General features: G+C 36.1%; 1 protein-coding gene across 1 annotated transcript in view; it reads left to right on the plus strand.

Annotated features, from left to right (window-relative positions):
- Positions 1-3,536: 3,536 nt before the first annotated feature.
- Positions 3,537-20,492, plus strand: part of LOC132795497 (hornerin) — a 110,834-nt gene continuing 93,878 nt past the window's right edge. The window contains exon 1 of the mRNA XM_060806237.1: positions 3,537-4,378. The gene's annotated coding sequence lies outside the window, so the exon portion shown is untranslated. The remainder of the gene's footprint in view (positions 4,379-20,492) is intronic.

Raw genomic sequence — 20,492 nt, forward strand, 5'->3', positions numbered from 1 at the left:
TGTAGAAATTAAGTAATTTATGAAGCAACGCAAATGTGTGAAAACCAGAAAATATACCAAATGAGAATACCAAAAATATACTAGAATATACCGCAAGACATACTTTGATAGTCAGACATCATATATTTAACCATTTCCTATTAACTTTTTGTAAGGTATAAATTAAGTAATTTATGAAGCAACGCCCATGAGCGATCTGAAAACTGAATTGCATATCAATATTTAGGTAATAGGTAAAATATTGCATTTGAGCTGAGAGTGCGGCTTTAGGGTATTTCGATTAATATAATTTATACTATATATCGTTTTGTTTAATTTGTTTTTTTTTTCTCCCAATGACTTTTAGACGCCAGTAACGCCCGCACTTGGGTGGAGGAAAAAAGCACAGCTGTTGTTATTGTTATCTTTTTTTTTTCGTTTTTTTTTTTTTTTTATTTATTTGTGTGTTTCTCATTCTTATTGTTGCTGCTGGCATTTATGTTTTTTTTTTCTTTTTCAAATTTGCGCATTTGTCTGCGCTTTGCATAATTTTCGCAGCACTCCAAGAAAATGTTTATTTTATTTGCCGCGTACATTTTTTTTTTTTTTTTGGGTCAAATTTTTGCTGGTCGAGTGTTTTGTTGTGCGGTTTCTAAGCAGCGGCAAGACGGCAGCAAAATGCAACAATGAGAAACCCAATCTAGGCCCCAGCACACTAAAATCACAAAAATCAACAAGCCAGCAACAACAACAACAACAGCGAAAACAAAAAAAGAGAATCGAATTGAAAAAATACAAAAAAGTTCAAAGTTCGCATGTCAAATGAAAATGCAAGAGAACAAAACAAAACTGAAGCTGAAGCTGAAGATCTATCGAGCTGAAAATAGTAAGAGGAACAGCTCAGGGTCGATCCACCAAAATGTTTGCAATTCGACTCGACTTGACTTGACTCAACGCTGATCTAATCTATCGCTCTGGCCAAGTTTGTTAAGCTAATTGCAGTGATCAGTGATCGCGCCAGAGAGAGATGGATATACATAACATATATATGTATATATATCTGAATCTGTTTGTGAATGAGAATGCATTTAAGTGCCTCACATTTTAGTCGATCTTTGAATGGCAACCGTAAATGTTGTTTTTCTTTTCTTTCACTTTATTTTATTTTCAATATTATAAAAATAATAATTTTTCAGATCTCTTCGATCATTTAATTGAAGATTTATAGTACTTATTATTTTTTCACAGACTCACGCGCTGTTTAATGAAATTTTATATGTACATATTTCCTTCTTGTTGCATTGTTCAACTTTTTTAAAATAAATTTCTTATATCAACGATTAAAACATCGATTTTACAAAATTTATTTTTGTTTTAATGTTTTATAAAGTTTGTTGCTCGAAACAAAATTACAGTCTCAAGGGCACAAAACACAAAATCCATACCAAAACTAAAATTTCCGTAAGCTTTTTAGTTTTTTTTTATTATTTTTATTTTTCAGTTCATACAAAAGTCAACATTTTTCTAAAACAATGAAATAAGGTACGTAAAAATAATTATTTTTTGTTTTCAGTTTGGGCACTAGAGGGTTAAAGAGTTTAGTACCAAGTGCTCTATTAATTATTTTTAATTCTATTATAATTTAATTGAAATTTAAACTGTAGCTTCTTAAAAAAATATATGATAAAATTACATTCATAGTTATACATAGAAAAATAAGAAAAAATTTATTACGAAATAATGTATTATAAAGCTTGTAAATTTAATAAGTAAATTTTTGTTTGTAGCATGGAAACAAAGATGTAATTTGTTACCAAGCAAATATTATTTAATTTGTTTAATAAAATATATAGTGAGCGATATCATAATTTAAATATATGTATATCTTAATCTTTTCGTGATGTAAACTATTTGCTGAACTATGAAAATATTCATCAAACAATAAATAAATAAAAGAATAGAATTTTATGTATTATTCTTAATCAGAATGTTGAAGAAAAATATAAAAATATAAATAAATGATGATTAGACCGCTCTCAACATTATAAATACATATTTTTTGATTAATTAAAAAGTAAATGGAAAAAGTTTTATGTTTAATGCTTAATCAAAAATAGAAAAATATTGAAATATATTATTAATATTAAGTAAGCAATTAAAATAACACAGAAGGAGTTTTGTATTTTATTCTAATCATGTAATAAAAATAATAATAAATAAATAAGTGATGATAATTGATAAATAGTTTATATATTTCGGACTCTTTCAAAACATGTAAAATATTTCCCTAACCATGAAAAATTCAATCCTTAGAGTAGAGAAATAAAGGTGCTGCCCAATTGCTTTCAGCTGACCCTTTTTTTTTGGGCAATGATACTTGGTACCGTTATTGTCGCTAGTTGGTAGTTCGTGGTTGGTAGTTGGTAGTTGGTAGTTGGCAGTTGGCAGTTGCCATTTGGCCTGGCCTGGTGTAACAGTAATCCAGTTGCAGTCCCTGCTGCAAACATGCTGCAGCAGCGCCACGTTCGTCGCTTAAGTCTTTTGTTTGCCACGCAGATTTATGTCATTTAGGCAACAACAACAGCAACAACAACAACAACAACAACAACAACAACAACGGCAACAGCAACACTACAGAAGCCACTTAGGTCCCAACATCCAGATTCCACAACATCCACAAGCAAAGCTCGTTGCCGTTTTCCAGTTACAACTTCCAGTTGCGAGTTTGCAAACTCTTTGATTTTTGTTTGTTTTTCTGTTTGCTTGTTGTTGTTGTTGCTATGTTTGTTTGTCCGTTTTCGGTTTAGTTCATTGCATTGCTCCCGTTGTTGTTGTTGTTGTTATTGCTTTTGGTATTTTGTACATTCCTGGGCTGCGTGTGAACCGGTTTTTCCAGCCGCAGTCGCAGCCGCAGCCGCAGCCGCAGCGTTGCCATTTTCGCAGAGCAAAAAATTGTTGCCCGGTTACTTCACTTCGAAAACCCGAATAAAAATTAAAAGAACTCTGCAATTGCTGCCGTTGTTGTTATTGTTGTTATGGTTGCTATATTTTCGTCTTTTGTTTTGGTAGCATATTTTGCAGTCTATCTCGCTCTCACTCTTACTCTTGCTCCTGCTCTCTCTCTCTCTCCCTTGTTTCCTTCTATCAGCTTGCATCCTGTTGAACCGGTTCAGTTTTAGCCTCAAACACGGCGCCCACATTCTATACAAACTCCTAGCAAAAGAGTGAAAGAAAGAGAGAGAAAGCATGCGATGCTCGCTTTAACATTTTCATAATTGAATGTTTCTTAAATATATTAAAATAATAAACGTGCAATTTACAAGCGCTATTTCTATGCCACTTGCCGCAACATGTTCGACATCCACACACTCATGTTCCACAGCGAACTCGAACAAGCGAGCCGCCTGCTTAGCATTTTGTTGCGTTCGCTGCGTTAACAGCGTCGCCACGTTCGAAGCGAACGCATTCAAACCGCAACAACAGCGGCTTAACAGCGCCAAGCGACGCCGCTCAACAGCACAACTGTTAACGCGGCGCGAGCAGAAGCAAAAGCAAAGCCGAACGAGGCGGTCGTGTGCAACGGACGCGGTGCGGTTATTGAAAAAGAAGTTTCCCAAAAAGTGAGAGAGAGTTAGTTGTTGATGTGAAAGATTCTCATATCGTTCTTTTTGTTTTTTTGTTTTGTACACACGCAACGAAACTGAATTCGAATTCGTCGTCGGTGCAATTGTAATAAATGCCGGTCTCGCTGCTGTCCATGTAAAAACCGGTTTATTCTGCCGCGACGCCTTTTTTTTCGTCCCAACTGCAACAGCAGCAGCAGCAACAACAACAACCACAAAGAAAAGAAATTCATTTATTTACACATTTTCGGACCGTCTGCGAGTGTGTTTTGTGAAAGTGTATGTGTGTGCGTTGACTCCCACGCCAAGGATCGCTAGCGATATATTGAAAGAATCGAAATCTAAAATCAAAATCAACAAAATCGCGCATCGTTTAATCGGTAAAAAGATCCACAAATATTTTTTTCTGGTGTGTGTGTGTTTTTTCTAAATGAAATTGCCAGTGTAAAAAAAATCAAATCAAGAGTCCAAGAGTTGAAGGAAGGCAAAAGCCAAAAGCAAAAAGCAAAAAGCGCAGCAAAAAAAATAAATAAATGCAAATCAAGAAGTCAAATTTGTAAAAAAAAAATAAAGAGAGTAAAGAGTCAAATGCAAATATAACAAATGCAAAACATGTGAATTACAAAAACACAAACAGACCAAGTAAACGAAACAACAAAAGAAAAAAAAACAACAAGCAAATAGGAGTGTGAATTAAAAGTAAAGGCAAAAAGTACCAGAAATCAAACACAACAACAGCAAGGAAGAAGCACGCACGCACAAAACGAAAAGAAAAGGTAAAAGCAAAATGCAATTTCTAACTGTTGTTGCTGCTCATTCACTTTGCGTGGGCAATGAACAACAACAAGAACAACAGCTAGAGTAAAGGCAATGGCAAGTGAGCTGCAGTTACCTGAGCCCATCAGGCTCTTTCTCTCCTATTGCACTCATGCTGTGCTGTGCAACTGTGAAGCTGTGTGATTGTGTGTGTGTGTGTGTGTGAGTGTGGCGATCAATTCATGTTAAGCGTCGGTATTATCATATTGTCATTACAATATATCATTTGTGTTCTTGTTTTTCTTGCTGTTGCTGCTGTTTCGTGGTTTTTGCTGCAGCCCCTTTGGAAATAACAACAACAAGAACAACAACTGCAGCAACCACGACAAACACAGCAATTACAATAGCAACAACAACAGCAATAGCAAAGGCAAATGCTAGTACAGTGAATAGTGGCAAATACATATAATGAATAAGAAAAATTCAGTCGCATTATAAATATTTTATGAGTTAAGCGGTTATTAACATTAAATACTAATTGCTTATTATTTAATTATTTAATTGCTATACAATGCTTAAACATTTGCAATGCTTGCTGCATTTTTGCTGTTGTCTTTAAACGATATTCACTGTATTTTCTATGCTCTGTAATTGAGCGTCAGGCCAATAACACTATCTATCTCGCTCACTCGCTAGTTCGGTGTAGCTGCACTCACATGCACACACACGCGAATACATACGCGCTTTTTAACGGTGTTTTTGGCAGTTTTGCAGCATTGGAAAATTGGTTTTAGTTTTTAGCCGCGCCAAGTGCATGACATTTTAATGTTTCTCTCTGGGACGTATTAGAGGGATGGAAGGGGGATACAAGCGTTTGACAATGTTAAGTGCCTTGCATGTGTGTGTGTGTGTGTGTGTGTGTGTGTGTGTGTGTGTGTGTGTGTGTGTGTGTGTGTGTGTGTGTGTGTTGCGAGGGAGAGGGCTCTTGGAGCCTCAGGGGATTGGGGGTTTACTCCTAATGAGCCGATGCATTTCAAGTGCCGCTAAAACCAAAAAAAAACTTCAATTTTAGTGGCACATAATGTGGTTCGGTTTTAGTTTCAATATCGAGAGTTTGAGTTTTTTCCCTGCGGTTTTTTGGGCTACACGATTTTTGCTATTTAATCCAAAAAGAAAAAGAGAGAATGAATTTATTTAAATAGGGCTTCAAAGCATCCAATACCATACGGCTAGCAGCTTTTTATTACAGTTACTTTTTCAGCTTACAGTTCTCATAAGACTTCTTGCATCGACTTATTTGTTTACGTATTTTCCCGTTGCGTTCTTTCTGCTGTCTTCTTTTTACTTATTTGCTAAGCGCTTTTTGAACTTTATTTCATTACTCGTTGTTTCCGTTGACTTGAAAACAGTTTCAGAAATATGATTTTCTATTTTTTGTGTGTTTTTAAAGATTACAAATCATTTAGAAATTTATTGAGATTTCCAATTACTCGGAATTGAGTCGCTTGCCGGAAACTTAACTGCTCATTAGCTACCAAAAGATGCTCAGCTTATATTTCACTCTCGTAGAATCTTCTTGCCATCATCGCATCCCTTAGCTCTGCTCTCTCTCCCTCTCTCTCTCTCTCGCTCTCGCTCCCGTTTCCCTTCCCCTTTCTGGCCCTTTTGCTCGGTCTTCACTGTGGGCCCAGCTCAATTTCAGCTGCAATTTAACTTCTTTTCAGTTGATATTTCTATATATAATTTTGTTGTTGTTCTTGCTCTTGTTGTTGCGCTTCTTCTCCTCTTTCATTTTTGTGTTATTTTTGTCTACTGCTTTTCCTTCCGCTTAACGACTAACGACTGTTTATCCAACTTTTATTACCAAGCGCCGCGTGCGACAAACTAAAAATTCTCTATTTATGTCATTTTATGAAGAATTAAAAGCGCCATCCATTTTAAATACCCTTTTGGGCAATAGAGTATATGCGATTGCTGCAAAATGTGCGTCCTGAAGTGCTTTTACTAGAATTATATAAAGATTACCGCTGCATTCGCTCAAAGGCACAGAGATGAACAATTTTATGAAGAACTAAAAAAGCTACCGATTTATAAATGTGGTTACAGAATTACTTTTTGTAGAACTATATTCAAATTATAGCTGTGAACCAATTTTCTAAACCGGTTAAAAAGTATCTCGATTAATAATTCTGGAAATTTTGTAACTTCCAAAATCTTATGATAAACTAAAAGTTTTGCTAACTTATGTGTCTACATTTGCTTTCTCTGATTTGGAATATAGCTGTAAATCAATTTTCTAAACCGGTTCAAGAATATTTCGATAAATAATTCGGGAATTTTTGAACTTCTAAAACTTTATGATAAACTATAAAAGTGTTGCTAACTTGTAAATATGTTTTCAGTTACTTTCTCTGATTCGGATTATTGCTGTGAACCGTTTTTCTGTACCGGTTCAAAGGTATTTCCACAAGCAATTGACTTTAACTTCAAGTCACTTGACTTAAGAGAATAGACAACAAAGCAAACTCCTCCCGGAGTTGAACCGGTTCAAGTGCAATCCTTTAAGGAGCTTATGAGAAGCGACTTCTATCATTCGTAGTTTTACTTTAAGTGGCACAATAATTGATTTTGATTTGATGTCACTATTTTAGTGCCACAATTGCAAGTAGCTTGGCCCAAAAGGCAAAAGGCAGCTCGATTTGCAGCTGCCCTTGGCAACAAAACAGGCAAGAGGGTAGCGAGAGGGTAGTTGTTAGAGAAGTTGGATGGAAAACGAGGGGGGAAAACAAAAAAAAAGGGTAAAGTATTTGTTTGAATGCCAGTTAGCTGCAGTTTATCCTTTTAATTGAGCGGACTTGGCTTATTACGGACATTACGAACGACGGATATTACATTTCAAATGATTTTTCAATCAGTCTGGCAAGATTATAGAGCAGAGATTGCTTGTGCATTGTCTGGATGGGAAGTGAGTTGGCTTTGATTGCTGATAACAAACACAAACCGTTGAAATTTTCAACTGAAAAAGGCTCGACAAATTGTTTGGTGGCAAAGTTGCTGCATGCTTGGTTGCCCACAAAAGAGTTTTGTCATCTTTCATTCCCCCCTCTCGTTTTCGTTCTCGTTCTCACTCTCATATCTTATATATAATTTTTTTTTTGCCAATTCACTGCCAGACACTTGACCAAAGCATTTTCCCTTGTTACTGTTGTTGTCCTCCATTGTGTGTGTGTGTGTGTGTGTTTTCTATGTTGATGGCATAATAAGTTTGTCATCGAGTTGGCAACGCATCTGCGGTCGCTAAAGTTAAATAAATGTCAATGTCGTATTCAATGACAAGCAAAGCAGGATCTGCTCCCACCATCACCATCTCGTCGCGTTGACAGGAAACTTGAAACGCCCCGTTGAACAAATAGACATTCTGTTGAGTTGTTTATGCGAAAGTCATTTAAGAAAATACTTGTACTCATGGCATCTCATTTTATGCAATCATCACTGTTCGAAAGCGAAATTTTAACAAGAGAGCAGCATAATTCCTGGGAAAATTTAATAGATTAACAACGTTCTTTAAGTTCAAGTTGTGGCATGAGTTTAGCTTTGAAAATATGCGCTTCAAATATAGAAAATGTATTTTTTATGGCCATAAATTAAGTTTACTTCTGATTTCTAGATAAAGCGTAGAATATATAGTATAATAAATGTATTTAGATGTTGTAAATTCCGCATGTAATTATGATTGATTTCGTATTCTTTTCTTTAATCAAATTAGTTAAACGCAATTCAAATAACTTGAAAGCTGATATCGTTTGGCTGAACAAAAAAGAAATCCAACTGTAAAATACTATATAAAGAAGAGAGCGAAGAGAATTCGTTGCGCTTTTAAATTAATTTGGGTAGTCAAATTTTCGATGAATTCTTATGAATTGTTTTGTGATTTTATTACAACGCGAACAAAGGCCGCTGCCATTCAAATACAAATCTATCGATTAGCTAAATGGCCATATCAAAGCATGTATAACGCTTATTAACATCTTTATGCTGATGATGATGAAGAAGTTGATGCTGTGCGATGGCAAAATGAATCAGCGTATGCTTAAAAATGTCACCCATGTGAAATCACAGAGAAAAAAAATGAAACAAAAGAAAAGCAAAGCAAAGCAAAAGCGACGCCAAACGAACTCTGAATGTAATAAAAAAATAAATTGTATAAAGTGCCATGCCCGACCCTGGTAACATAAGAAATCACAGCGTTTAATCATTTAAAAGCATCTTTGTAAGCCAAGAGCCAAAAACTGGCCGGGAAAAAAAAGCTAAAAAAGCAAAAAGAATCGAGCGAGTAAATATATGAAGCAAAAAAAAAAACAAAAAAGGCAGCAGAAAAAAAAAACAAAACGCGGCGAATGAATGTTCAAAGCAAAGCGGACAAGAAGCTGCGTCTTGATCTGGAACAGAAATGCTTTTTAAACACGGAAAGGGCAGCCGCATTCTACCAGGGGGTGGTCCCCTCCCCCCTTCCCCTCCAGTGCTGCAACAAAGAAAGCCAGCTCGATTTGTATTTTCGGGAGTTGCGACCAACGAACGATTGAGGTCAGAAAGGAAATGCGTGGCAGTCAGTAGGCGCGTGTCGTGCGTCTCCTAAAAACATTCATCTGCCTCTGCCTCTGCCACCTCCTCCCTTCCCACCATGTCCAAGTCTGAACCCGCCCCCCGGCATGATAGTACCGCTCACTCCTCACTCCTCACTCCTCACTCCCTGTCAAGCCAACATTGTCGTCGCAGCTGCGGGCAAAGTTACAATAACTTTTGCCACAGTTTAAGCCGCTGTCGCTGTCGCAGTTGCCGTTGCCATTGCTGCCACCATGTCGGGCTGCGTATCTTGTATCTGTGTATCTGCCCCAATGCCCCTTGCCACGCCCCACGCCCCTTGCCAGCCTTGCCGCCTTGGCCACGCACACAAATTTCTTTTTGGCAGTGTCAGTGTCATTGCTACTCGAATGCATTTTAATTCGATTGAGTATCTTTTGGACTGTTTTCTCTCCTCGTCCTCCTCCTCCTCCTCCTTCCTCTCTTGTGGCTTTTTTTTCTTCTCTCTTCTTTTTATATATATCGTATTATATATTTCTTTTCTTTTTTTTTGCGCTACGAGTTTGGAAATTTTCGCAAGGCTAGCAAAAGTTTCAACTTTATTTTGTAGTTTTTTTTTCGTTCTTGCCTGCTTCTTTTCTTCATTTTTTTAAATGGATTAAAACACGAACAAAGAAATTGAACTTGAAGTTTTTTCTGCATTTTTTTTCTTTCTGCTTCTTTTTTGCGTTGTTGCTTAGTTTATTTTATTTGTTTCACACAAAAGTCATGGGTCAAATGGGCATTCTTATCCCCGTCACAGCGTTTGCTTTCGAACATTGTGATACTAAAACTATTCGGCCCACCAAAAAAAAAAAAAAAAATGAGAAAAGATCGAAGTATTGGCGAATTCCAGCAAGTCAGAGAATAAGGGAGAAAGAGAACAAATTTAATTTCGAACCCCGAAAAGTTTCTTGGAAAACAGAACTCAATAATTTTGCTAAACGATCCAGTGGAAATAAATTTGATTTGAGAAAATATTACATTAATGTAAATAATTTGCATATGAAATTATTCCTTATGTATTTATCACTTATTTTTAGTAAGCGTTATTTACAATTATTTAAGGGATAGTAATAACGATTGTATATAAAAGAGGCCTTGAGAGAACTCAAACTATATAAAGAATACATTTGAAATATTTTGATATAAATTTGTTCTTAATGGAAAGAGATACTGTGGAAAAATGCTTAAATATTTAGAATAGCCAAAGAAAATAAAAATAAATTCTACGTTTTTGAAATCTACTTACTTTCACAGAAGCTGTTATTGTATTAGAAATATTTCTTTTTTGGAATCATTGAGAACTAATATATTTGTATATTTGTATATTTCTATATATATACTATATTAGAATACTTATTTATTATAATAATATACTAGTATGCAATACTATATTACTGTATATTTTATTCGTATTGCATTTCCGCAAATTGTTCTCACAATTGAATATTATATTGAAATTATTTTCTGAATAAGAGCTAATATTATATATTTCTACTCGTATATTAACAATGTTTATTTATTTCATGTTTACTTTATGATAATAATACATACATATATATTATATTTTAGTTGTGAAACATTTTTTGGTAATATATTTCCGCAAATTGTTCTCACAATTTCTTGACGCTTTTCATTTATTTTAGACATAAGCTTAACAGAAAATGTCAAGTTACATTTCAAGCTAAAAGTGCATCTATTTTTCTTTCATCTTGCAGGTAATTTGACCAACAGCAACACAAAAAACTAAACTAAGAAAAGAAAACGAAAACGAAAACCTAAGCTAGGGGAAAGGAAAGGAGAAGTGAGAGAGGGAGAGAGGGACAGAAACTCATTTGCAGCAGCCAAAGGTAAGTGGACAGTGGGCAGGTGGTCTGATATCTTGAGTCTGTTTAGAATTGCCACCTGTTGTCAACCAGCGACGGGGGCGCCGCCATTTGCCATTGCCATTTGCCACTTACCAGTTTTGCTCGTGTTGCCAGCTTTTGCCAGTTGCCCCGTTGCCCGGTTGCCCAGTTGCTGCTACTTGTCAGTTTTCTTGCCAGTTGTTGTTGTTGTTGTTGTTGTTGTTGCTGTTGGAAGTTGGCAGTTGGCAGTTGGCTCGCTGTGTATCTTCGTTTGGTGTTTTTAGTATCTTTGGCGCCGCTTTGTTTGCTGCGGGGTCTATCTAATGGCCGGGGCTAAGCACACGTCAAAAGTGAGCGCAAAAGTTTGCGCTTCAACTTGTTCGCAGCGTTCGCGTTCGCGTTCTCGTTCTCAGCGTCTCAGCGTCTTGGCGTCTTCTTATTTCTTTTGCTGTTAAATGGGCCGCTGCTGACATCCGTTCGCTTGTGTTTCGGTGGCTACACAGATTTTGTATCTTTAAGTTACTTTTGTGGTTCGCCCCGTGTCTGCATCCAACTGAACTTTTGCCACAGCTTCTCTCTTCCCTGCAGCTGCTCTTCTTTTTTTCTGTTTTTTTTTTGTTGTTCTCTTTTGTTCTATCGTAACTTTGCATCTCTAGCATTTTGTTGATGTTGTTGTCAGTTGATTTTATGATTTCAGCAAGCAACTTGATCATTAATTATTTATTTTGATTTCAGTTAAATGCCAGCGTACAAATTACTTCTGATTTCATTCGACAAAATCATTCTTCTGTTCTGTTATGTTCATTTCGATTGTTTTGGCTTGGGAACTGTTTTCCCATTTGCATATCACTCAAAAGGATTTCATGTCGTTTGTTGTTCAGTTGATGGTCAAAAAGCAGCACGATTTTTGAAGAATGCAGCAGCAACCACTCAACAGGCAAATGGCAAAGTCAAACTCAACTCTGAACTCTGATCTAACAATCGCTGGAATTATTCCGACGCGACTGAAGAATTACCTCAATTATTTGAGCGATGAAAATACACATAACATATAGTACTTATGGAGTAGGTGTCAACGGAGCCAGCGGCAATTAGCATGTGCATGTTATGGAAAATGTGTGTTTCCAACCGAAAGACCCTACAAATTATATGGAAATTTCACTTATATTTCGATTTTCGATTCTCGAATAGTATTTATTTTTCCGTTCGTTGTTCGTTTTTCGTTCTTTTTTTTTTCATAACAATGCGAGCAGCAGTTTTTCCGTGATTTACATACGGATATTTACATACGGATAAAATGATGTGAATTTCGTGTTTAAATAACTAAACGATGGACGACGGACGTCGGTGCTGCCAACTTGTTGCAAAGTGAGCGCGGGGTATGAATAACAGTAATACGCTTGAAATGATTTATGCCAGAGCAACTTTTTATGGTATGGTTAGTTTCTCACCCACCTATATCTACATATAGTATATCTCTTTGGCTCTACCTGTCTCTGTCCTTCGATTTTGTTTTGTTAAATGTTATGCAAATATGCATCAGATATCTACCTTTATTTCTTTCCAAATAGTCCAAACACACAAACAAACAATTGGCTGCCCCTGCTTATCGCTTTTCTCACTTTTCCGACTCTTCTCCTCTCTCCCTCTCTCTCTATCTGTCTCTCTTTCGACTGCCGCGCACTTTACTCATCGAACCATTCAAATTTAAATCAATTTGATTCTGATTAGCCACACACGCAGTTTCTGATCAACTGTTTTGTCGCCCATGCTTGAGGTTGAGGTTGATGTTGAGGTTCTTTCTTTTCATCTCCCTCGGCTCAGTTGTTTTCGGGTTCGTATTATGTTTGTATATTTTTTTTTTCTGGTGTCTGTCATTTTCTACTTACATATGTGTGTTTTGTACCTACTACACCTAGTAAATAAATTAGTTTTTATTATTGAGAACTGGTTTCTTTTGCTGCCTTTTTACACACCATCGAGCGAACTCCCGACTCTCGGACTTCTTTTTTTTTGTGTGTGCTTGAGGCAGGCAAAAGGCAGGTTAAAAATTCTTCACAGTTCGCTGACAGAACCTGTTTAGAGTCCGGTTCTCTAGGGTTTTATATACACATACTCGTATACATATGTATGTTTGTGTATTCTCGTATTCTTATTCTTTTTGCCTGTTTGGCTTGGTCGCTTGACTGGGCCTGTTCGCTTTCTTAACACTTTCATGATTTGAATTTCAAAGTGGTTGTAGGCACGAAGACGATTCAACTCCCCCTCCCCACCTCTCTCTTTTTTTGTCTCGCGCGAACCAGTCAAGTTGTAAAATCAATTAAATGGGGGCCTCATAAATCGATGACCATCGATAGCTGCTTCCTTTTCGCTCATAAGTGCTGTACAAATTATGAAATATTATGAGCCGAGAATCAAGAATGACAAAAAAAAACAACAACAACAACAAAATAAGCATACACGAACAACATTATAAAAGAATGTTCGAAGCATAAAAGAACTATGCGCTCTGTTTGCTCTCATTGTTGTGGTCGCTGTTCTTTTTGTTATTGTTGTTGTTGTTGTTGTTGATGTTGTTGAAGTTTATGCGCCGTGTCTAATGACAATTTTGTAGTCATTAAATGTAATATATAGGCCCCACACACACACCAGCACACACACCAACACACACACACACACTTCATACATGTGTAAATACTCTAAAATATGCAATGTTTTTTAGGCTCGTCGCGCATCTGTGCCAATTTCTTCTTGAAAGGACAAATTTGCAATTAAATGTTGGCCATAAATTATATGGCGTCTGGGTCAACAATAAATAAATAGCAAATAAGCAATGAAAAAACACACACAAAAAAAAGAACAATAAATGAAACGAAGCTGCTGCTGATGAAAAAGTCGAAATACTCTTCAGAATGATGCCAAGAAATTACCATTTACTTTTTTTTTGTATTAGAAATTTTAGGGTGCAAATAGCTCAAAAAGAATCCTTATTCATATTCTGAAAATATATAAAGAAATGATAATTTAGTTGCATAAGTTTAAATGATACTTGAAATGAAATACTTAAAAGTTGAATAAAGTGTTTTATTCTACTTAAAAGACGATTGCTGAAGAACTAGCTCAAAATGATTTTTTGTGTTTATTCTGATAAGAAATGAAATAATATTGAAACCAAAATATATAAAAGTTGAGTATGTTTTTAATGCAATTATATTCTTCTTAATTAAAGATTGTTAAAAAACAAGTTTAAACATATTTATTGTGTATATTCTGGGAATAAATTAAAAGAAAACTCCAAATTCTTTGTAAAAGCTTAAATTCCATTTTAAAATCTAACATATTTTGTAGTATGGAAAACGAAATGCTAAATTATATTATGCTTAAACGAGTAGTTCTAAGCTGTTAATCTTTGATCTGCTGCATGTATAATTAAATGTTTATAATATGCAATTACTTAAACAAATTTCAGCGCGTTTGCTTCACAGCAAGTCGAGTTCGCATAGTTATATTCAGTGATTTTGACTAATGCTCTATGGTTAATAAGTGCAACACATTTTGTTGTTAATGATGTGAAAACTTGATATTGCTCGGGCGTTACCCCTTTATTAGATCAATTGATAATACTCTAATTGGCGAGGGTATAAAAAACACAGCACAGAACACAAGAAAAAACGAAAAAAAAAAAAACTCGCTGAAAACGCCAAAAACCGGAGTCGATAATAAGCATGTCGCCCATGGCCAAATAGCGCACTATATAATCATCATCTACATATAACATATACATCGAAAAATAAAGTTTAATACAAGTGTGTGTGTGTGCGTGTGTGTGTGTGCTTGATGTCGATGTGGATATGGATGTTGAGGTTGAGCCTATGCTCTCTATAAATGATGATGCTGCTCATTTCTTGTGCATTGACGCGTAGTTTGTTGTAGTTGTTGTTATTGGTTGTTGTTGGCTGTTGGCTGTTGTATGTGGGCCGCTTTTGTTGTTTGTTGTTTGTTGTTGAAATGCCGCTGATAAATGAGTTTTGGCTTTTTTGTTGAAACGACGTGGGAAAATGTGCGTTGATTTACATACAAACTCGCACATACAAACAGCATAACAACATGCCAACAAAACAAATTCATATGCGACGAGCGAGCGAGTATTGAGTAGATTTATAAACACACTCGAAACACACACACAAACCTTTTCGACACACTCGAACATACACTCGTGGGCATCTTGAGACTGTCTAGACCAAATCATGGAGTTTGGCTAAAAGGCATTGAACAACTTGATTCAATGAATCGCATTGCTGCAATTGGTTTGATATACATACATACATGTTCATGTACTCGGTATGTTTAATGCTTTTGATTTAAACCGAATTTGCCAAATAATTGCGATTGAATGGGCCAACGAGTACCCAAATGGATGGCCCAATTACTTAGCTGTCTCTCTGTCTGTCACTCGTGAGTGTGCGAAGTGAGTGCACTTCACTTTTATTTTGTGTCTCTTTAATTTTTGTTTGGCACATTGATTGCAACTAGGGTACTAGTGTATTAGTTGGTTCATTCGTTCGTTCGTTCGATTGTGCTGCTCACTACATTTCGTTGAGTGCACTCATGAATAATGCGAGTGCACTTGTGGATGCATTCACAGCTCATTCATGTATTTAAATGTGTGTTTTTTTCGAGGAATTTCTAGTTTATTCACAGCATTAAATAGTAGCACAAAGCATAACAAAATGGGTTATCAATGAATCAATGAATGCGCTAATGCGACATTAAAACTATTTTTGCAACATTTCTTTAAAATCAAACAGGAGAAAAATGTAGCAGCGATTGCTTGCATCCAATATTTAAATGTTTTGTTTTATATTCGTTTGAAATATCGTAGAAGGAATGCCACAGAAATCGCTAGCGGAACGTTTTTAGCAATTTCACAAGGCTTTTCGAACTTGATTAGTATATCGATATACCAAATGTAGCCTTTGGTATTATATTGTATTTTTGTTGTGTAACAATATAGTATATTTCTTAGAATAATGCTACACTGATTCGGACAAACCTGTTCGAATTTGACTCATATATCGATATACCAAATATGGCCTTTGGTATATTTTAGTATTGTTATGAAAAATTTTAATACTACCGCATTGTTTTGCACCAACATTTTTTAAGTTGACTAGTATATTGATATACTCTATATATCCTTTGGTATATTTTCGGTATTTTCTTGGTATATTTATTTAGTATATTTTTTTAGAATAACACCGCACTGTTTTGCACAAACCTTATTGAACTTGACTTGTATATAGATTAATTAATTAATATAACTTTTGACATATTTAGTATATTTTATATATTTTGCTTTTTATCGAAAATTCTTACTTGTTATGAATTTCTAGAGCTTTCACAGTTTATTCATGAAGAATAGCGACATATAAATAAATAAATAAATAATAAAATAAATTCACTAAAAGGAAAATGAGAATCCGTATTTTTGCGTAAGTTTTACAAACATTGACTTGCATTCAATTCACAAAGTACAAATAGTACTTGAATGCTTTTGAGACACAATACAAACCGCTAACGCTCTGCCACGCCCACAACCGCCCACACAAACTGCATTTGCGATTCGCGGAATGTTGGCCACAAAATGAAAGCAATTTTAACCAAAACCAAAAACCAAAACAACAAAAAACCACTTAAAAAAGTGGCAGACGCATGACTTGACTTGACTTGACTTGGCTTGGCTTGGCTTGGATTACTCAATGCCCATCGCTTGGCCATTTGGCCATTAACCATTACCCATTACCCATTACCCATTACAGCATACCCATTACCCATTAGCATTGCCATTACCTTATTACCTACGTGGATTTAGCGCTGCACGCTTCAGTTCAAGTGTCTGCCGCGCCCCTCATCAAATTTCGCACTCGGTTTATGTTATGGTTTCAGTTGTATTTCGTTGGTTTTTTCATCAAGTGTGAGTGGGAGTGGGAGGGAGCAGAGAGGGAGGTGCAACACCTTGGGCAACACCTTTTGAGCGAACAGTCGAAGCACTTAACATTCCAATCCGCCGCAAAATGTGCCGTCAAACGTGCGACGCACGCGCACCAAATCGCAAAAAGGGTTTTCCACTCTGCCAATAAATATATATGTATATGAATACACTCACGTGTGTGTGTGTGTGTGTTTGAATGGATCGTATCTGGGCAAAAAGCTTTTGAAATTCCATAGATTCTCTCGCATTCGCTCTCGCTCTCGCTCTCTCGATTCGAGTTGAGCTCGGCTAATTAGCCGCAAATGAAGTGTGAGAAAATGTGAATGAATACCCATGAGTGTATTGAATACTCTTATAGCGCTGTAATCGAACCAGGATAAATAACCATATACCATATACGATGAGCACAGCTGTGAGCATTACACTAGGGAGCGCAGTGTGGCGATCGAGTAATTAATGGGTAATGAGTTGGTGTCTGTCAACTTTGCTAGCGACTTGCTGGCGTTTTTAATCGCCAACTGATTTGTGTGCCAAGCGAATCACTTGCCCCTTCCACACCCCCCCTCAACTTCTTGCGATTATATCCTTTGCCGTCTTGCAGTCGCTGTCAGGCCATAAATTGCGCACTTTCACTTTTGTTGTTGTTCCGTATGCGAAGTTTATCATTAGTAGCGCGCATTTTGGCCGTGTTTTTTTTTCTTCTTTTTTTTTGCTCCCTGTCTCTGTCTCTTTTGGCTGATACGCTTGTCTCTTCCTGCGCCCAGCGCCAACAAAATTGCCATTTGCCGTTTTTGTTGTTGTTGTTGCTGTTGTTGCTGTTGGCTGTTGCCGAAACCGGAAATTTTTGTCATTAGCTGGAAATTTTATTTTCGCTTCGTTTCGTTGGGATATATTTCGGTTTCGGTTTTTCTTTGCCTGCTTTTTTTTCGCCCACTTTTCGACTGTGTTTTCGAAGCTTTTCCTGACCTTTTTCTTTATTTGATTTGCTTTTTTTTCTTTTTGCCCCGTATTTTTGATGTTGTATTTTTTTTTGCTCTACTCGTTTTGTATTAGCAACACGAACAAGTCGCGCATGACGGGAGAGAGAGAGGGGGTACAATAACTTTATAAAGATGTTTGCACACATAATTAAATGAGAATTAAAAACTTATTACCGGTAATTGCATATATTTTTTAATTACTATTACGCAAGTAATTGCAATTTAATGTGCTGTCCACATTAATTGTCGGCCCTAAACGTTGTCCAAAATAATTGTGCATGAATTTGATTTAGTTGTTGATTTTGCAACTTCAATTTTTATATGGTTTTCGTCTTTTTTTTTTGCTGATAACTTGAGAAAATCTTTTTGTAAGCTGTGCAGTTTTTCAAGTTTTCTTTTGTTACTTGCAGTTCAACCTGCAATTGATACACAAGGGTATCAGAACTTTAGAAATTTCTGGGTTTGCTCTTTATACTCGATACCCAGGTAAAAGGGTATAATAATTTTGTACCAATACTTGAGGTGATATTCAAGAAATACTTTTAAGTGAAAAAAAACCGTCTGCAGCTGTGTGGTCTTCATTGGTTTGGTATTCTTTGGTATATTATGAATGCAGTAGTTGAAATATGGCTTTTGGTATATTTCAGTATTTTTTCGATTTATGAATTTGGTATGTTTTTACTATAATTCCGAACTGTTTCGTAATATTAGGATATCAATAAAGAAACATAAAGAAACAGCTTTTTATATATTTCAGTATTTATTCGGTATATTATTTTGGTATAATTCCGAACTGTTTTGTATTATTAGGGTATAAATATATGAAACATAGCTTTTTATATATTTCAGTATTTATTCGGTATAGTATTTTGGTATATTTCCACGGCAATATCAGACTGTTTGGGTTTATTAAGATACAAATACACGAAATATAACTTTTGGTATATTTTAGTATTATTTCGGTATATTATTATGGTTTATTTGCACAATAATACTCCACTGTTTTTCGTTGATTGTAATATAGAAATACGAAATAAAGTTTGTGGTATATTTCAGTATATTTTGGTATATTTATTCGGTATATTTTCACGATTATTACGAACTGTTTGGCTTAATTAAGATATAAATATGCTAGGCATAGCTTCTCGTATATTTCAGTATTCTTTGGTATATTTAATTGATAATACCGCACTGTAGATCTTTTACTGCAAATGAGTAGCGGGTATCTCGCAGTCGAGCACACTTCAATGAAGCTTTCTTACTTTTTCCTGCTTGTTTTCTTGTCGTTTGACGTTTTTTTTAATGTATTTTTATTTTGGCTTGCATTTGCTGTTGGCTTGGGATTGGGATTGGGTGTTCTTGCTTTTCCGCCAACATTTTTATCGAGCTATGCGAAATAGAGCCGCTCCATCATCCCCTTGCAATGCAATGTTGGTTGGGCTGTTGCTTTATCATTTTTCTTCGTCTGCCTCCCAGTTTTTTTTTTTTAGGGCTTAACTCGTGGCGACTTCCTTTTGCTGCTACTGCTACTGTTTGGGACACATACTCGCATTCACACTCACATTGCGATTCAAATTCACATTGCTACTGTTTGTGTGTGTGTGTGTGTGTGACGACAAATGATAAATGAATTTGTGATAAATGAAGCATGTGGCCAAAAGTTGAAAATACTTTTTACACAGTCCGACAGAGCAGATAGAAGAAGACAGAGAGAGAGAGAGAGGATGGAGATAGGAGCCAACTATAGTGTGTTTAGGTCTGGTCGAATCCCTCTCAGCTCGTTGCACAGTTTATGATGGCATCTGTATCGAATTATGAATGGAAAGCGACGTTTTTCCTCCTCCCCAAAAACAATGACAAAGACTCATTAACATTGCCTCGCTCCACTTACCTCGTCCTTCTGCTGCTGCTGCTGCTTCATCTTTTTGTCTCTTTCTCCTCTCCACTCGACTCACTTATTGGCCATTACTTTTTTATCTATCATTTCGTTTCGTTGTGTGTGTATTTTTTTCGTGTGTTTCCTGTGCTTTTGTGCTTTTGTTTTTGTTATGCAAAACTTTTGTCGAGTGATTGGCGTGATTTACTCTGGAATTGTTAAGGCGGAGATGGAGATGGAGATGGAGACGAAGGTAGAGGCGGAGGCGGAGGCGTTGCCTTGCTTCTTCCTCTCTCGCTCTCGCTAGCTGTCTTTATTTTTATCTAACCATTTATCTTGCTGTCCCCCTCTTTCTGGTCCAGTGCATGAATAGTTGCGCCACGAGAAAGTAGCCAAGCAAGTGACTCACATTTCAGACTCCAACTCCAACTCAGACTCCGACTCCAAGTCAGCCTCCAACTTCGACTCAGTCAGGTGGAGGGACAAAGTCAAAACTATTCGCTTTTTGGGGGGAGTGAATGCTTTTTGAGTAATGCGGGTACCCATTAATATGAATGGTAGTTAAAGTTGTAGTATATTTAAAAGTGACTCACAATTGTAAGCGAAGTGAATAATGAATAAAATATGCATCATTTGTTACAGTAGATTGGATTTTAATGACATCACACATAACACACTACGGACAACACAACATACAAATATTCATTTATTTATTTGTTAGATTCATGCATGTCAAGTATGAATACATTTTGTATTCAAGCCAAATGCAAATTTTTGGTCATTTCATGCATTTGATTTAAATGCTATTCGCATTCA

This window comes from Drosophila nasuta, chromosome X (genome assembly GCF_023558535.2).
Source record: "Drosophila nasuta strain 15112-1781.00 chromosome X, ASM2355853v1, whole genome shotgun sequence".
NCBI classification, from domain to species: domain Eukaryota; kingdom Metazoa; phylum Arthropoda; class Insecta; order Diptera; family Drosophilidae; genus Drosophila; species Drosophila nasuta.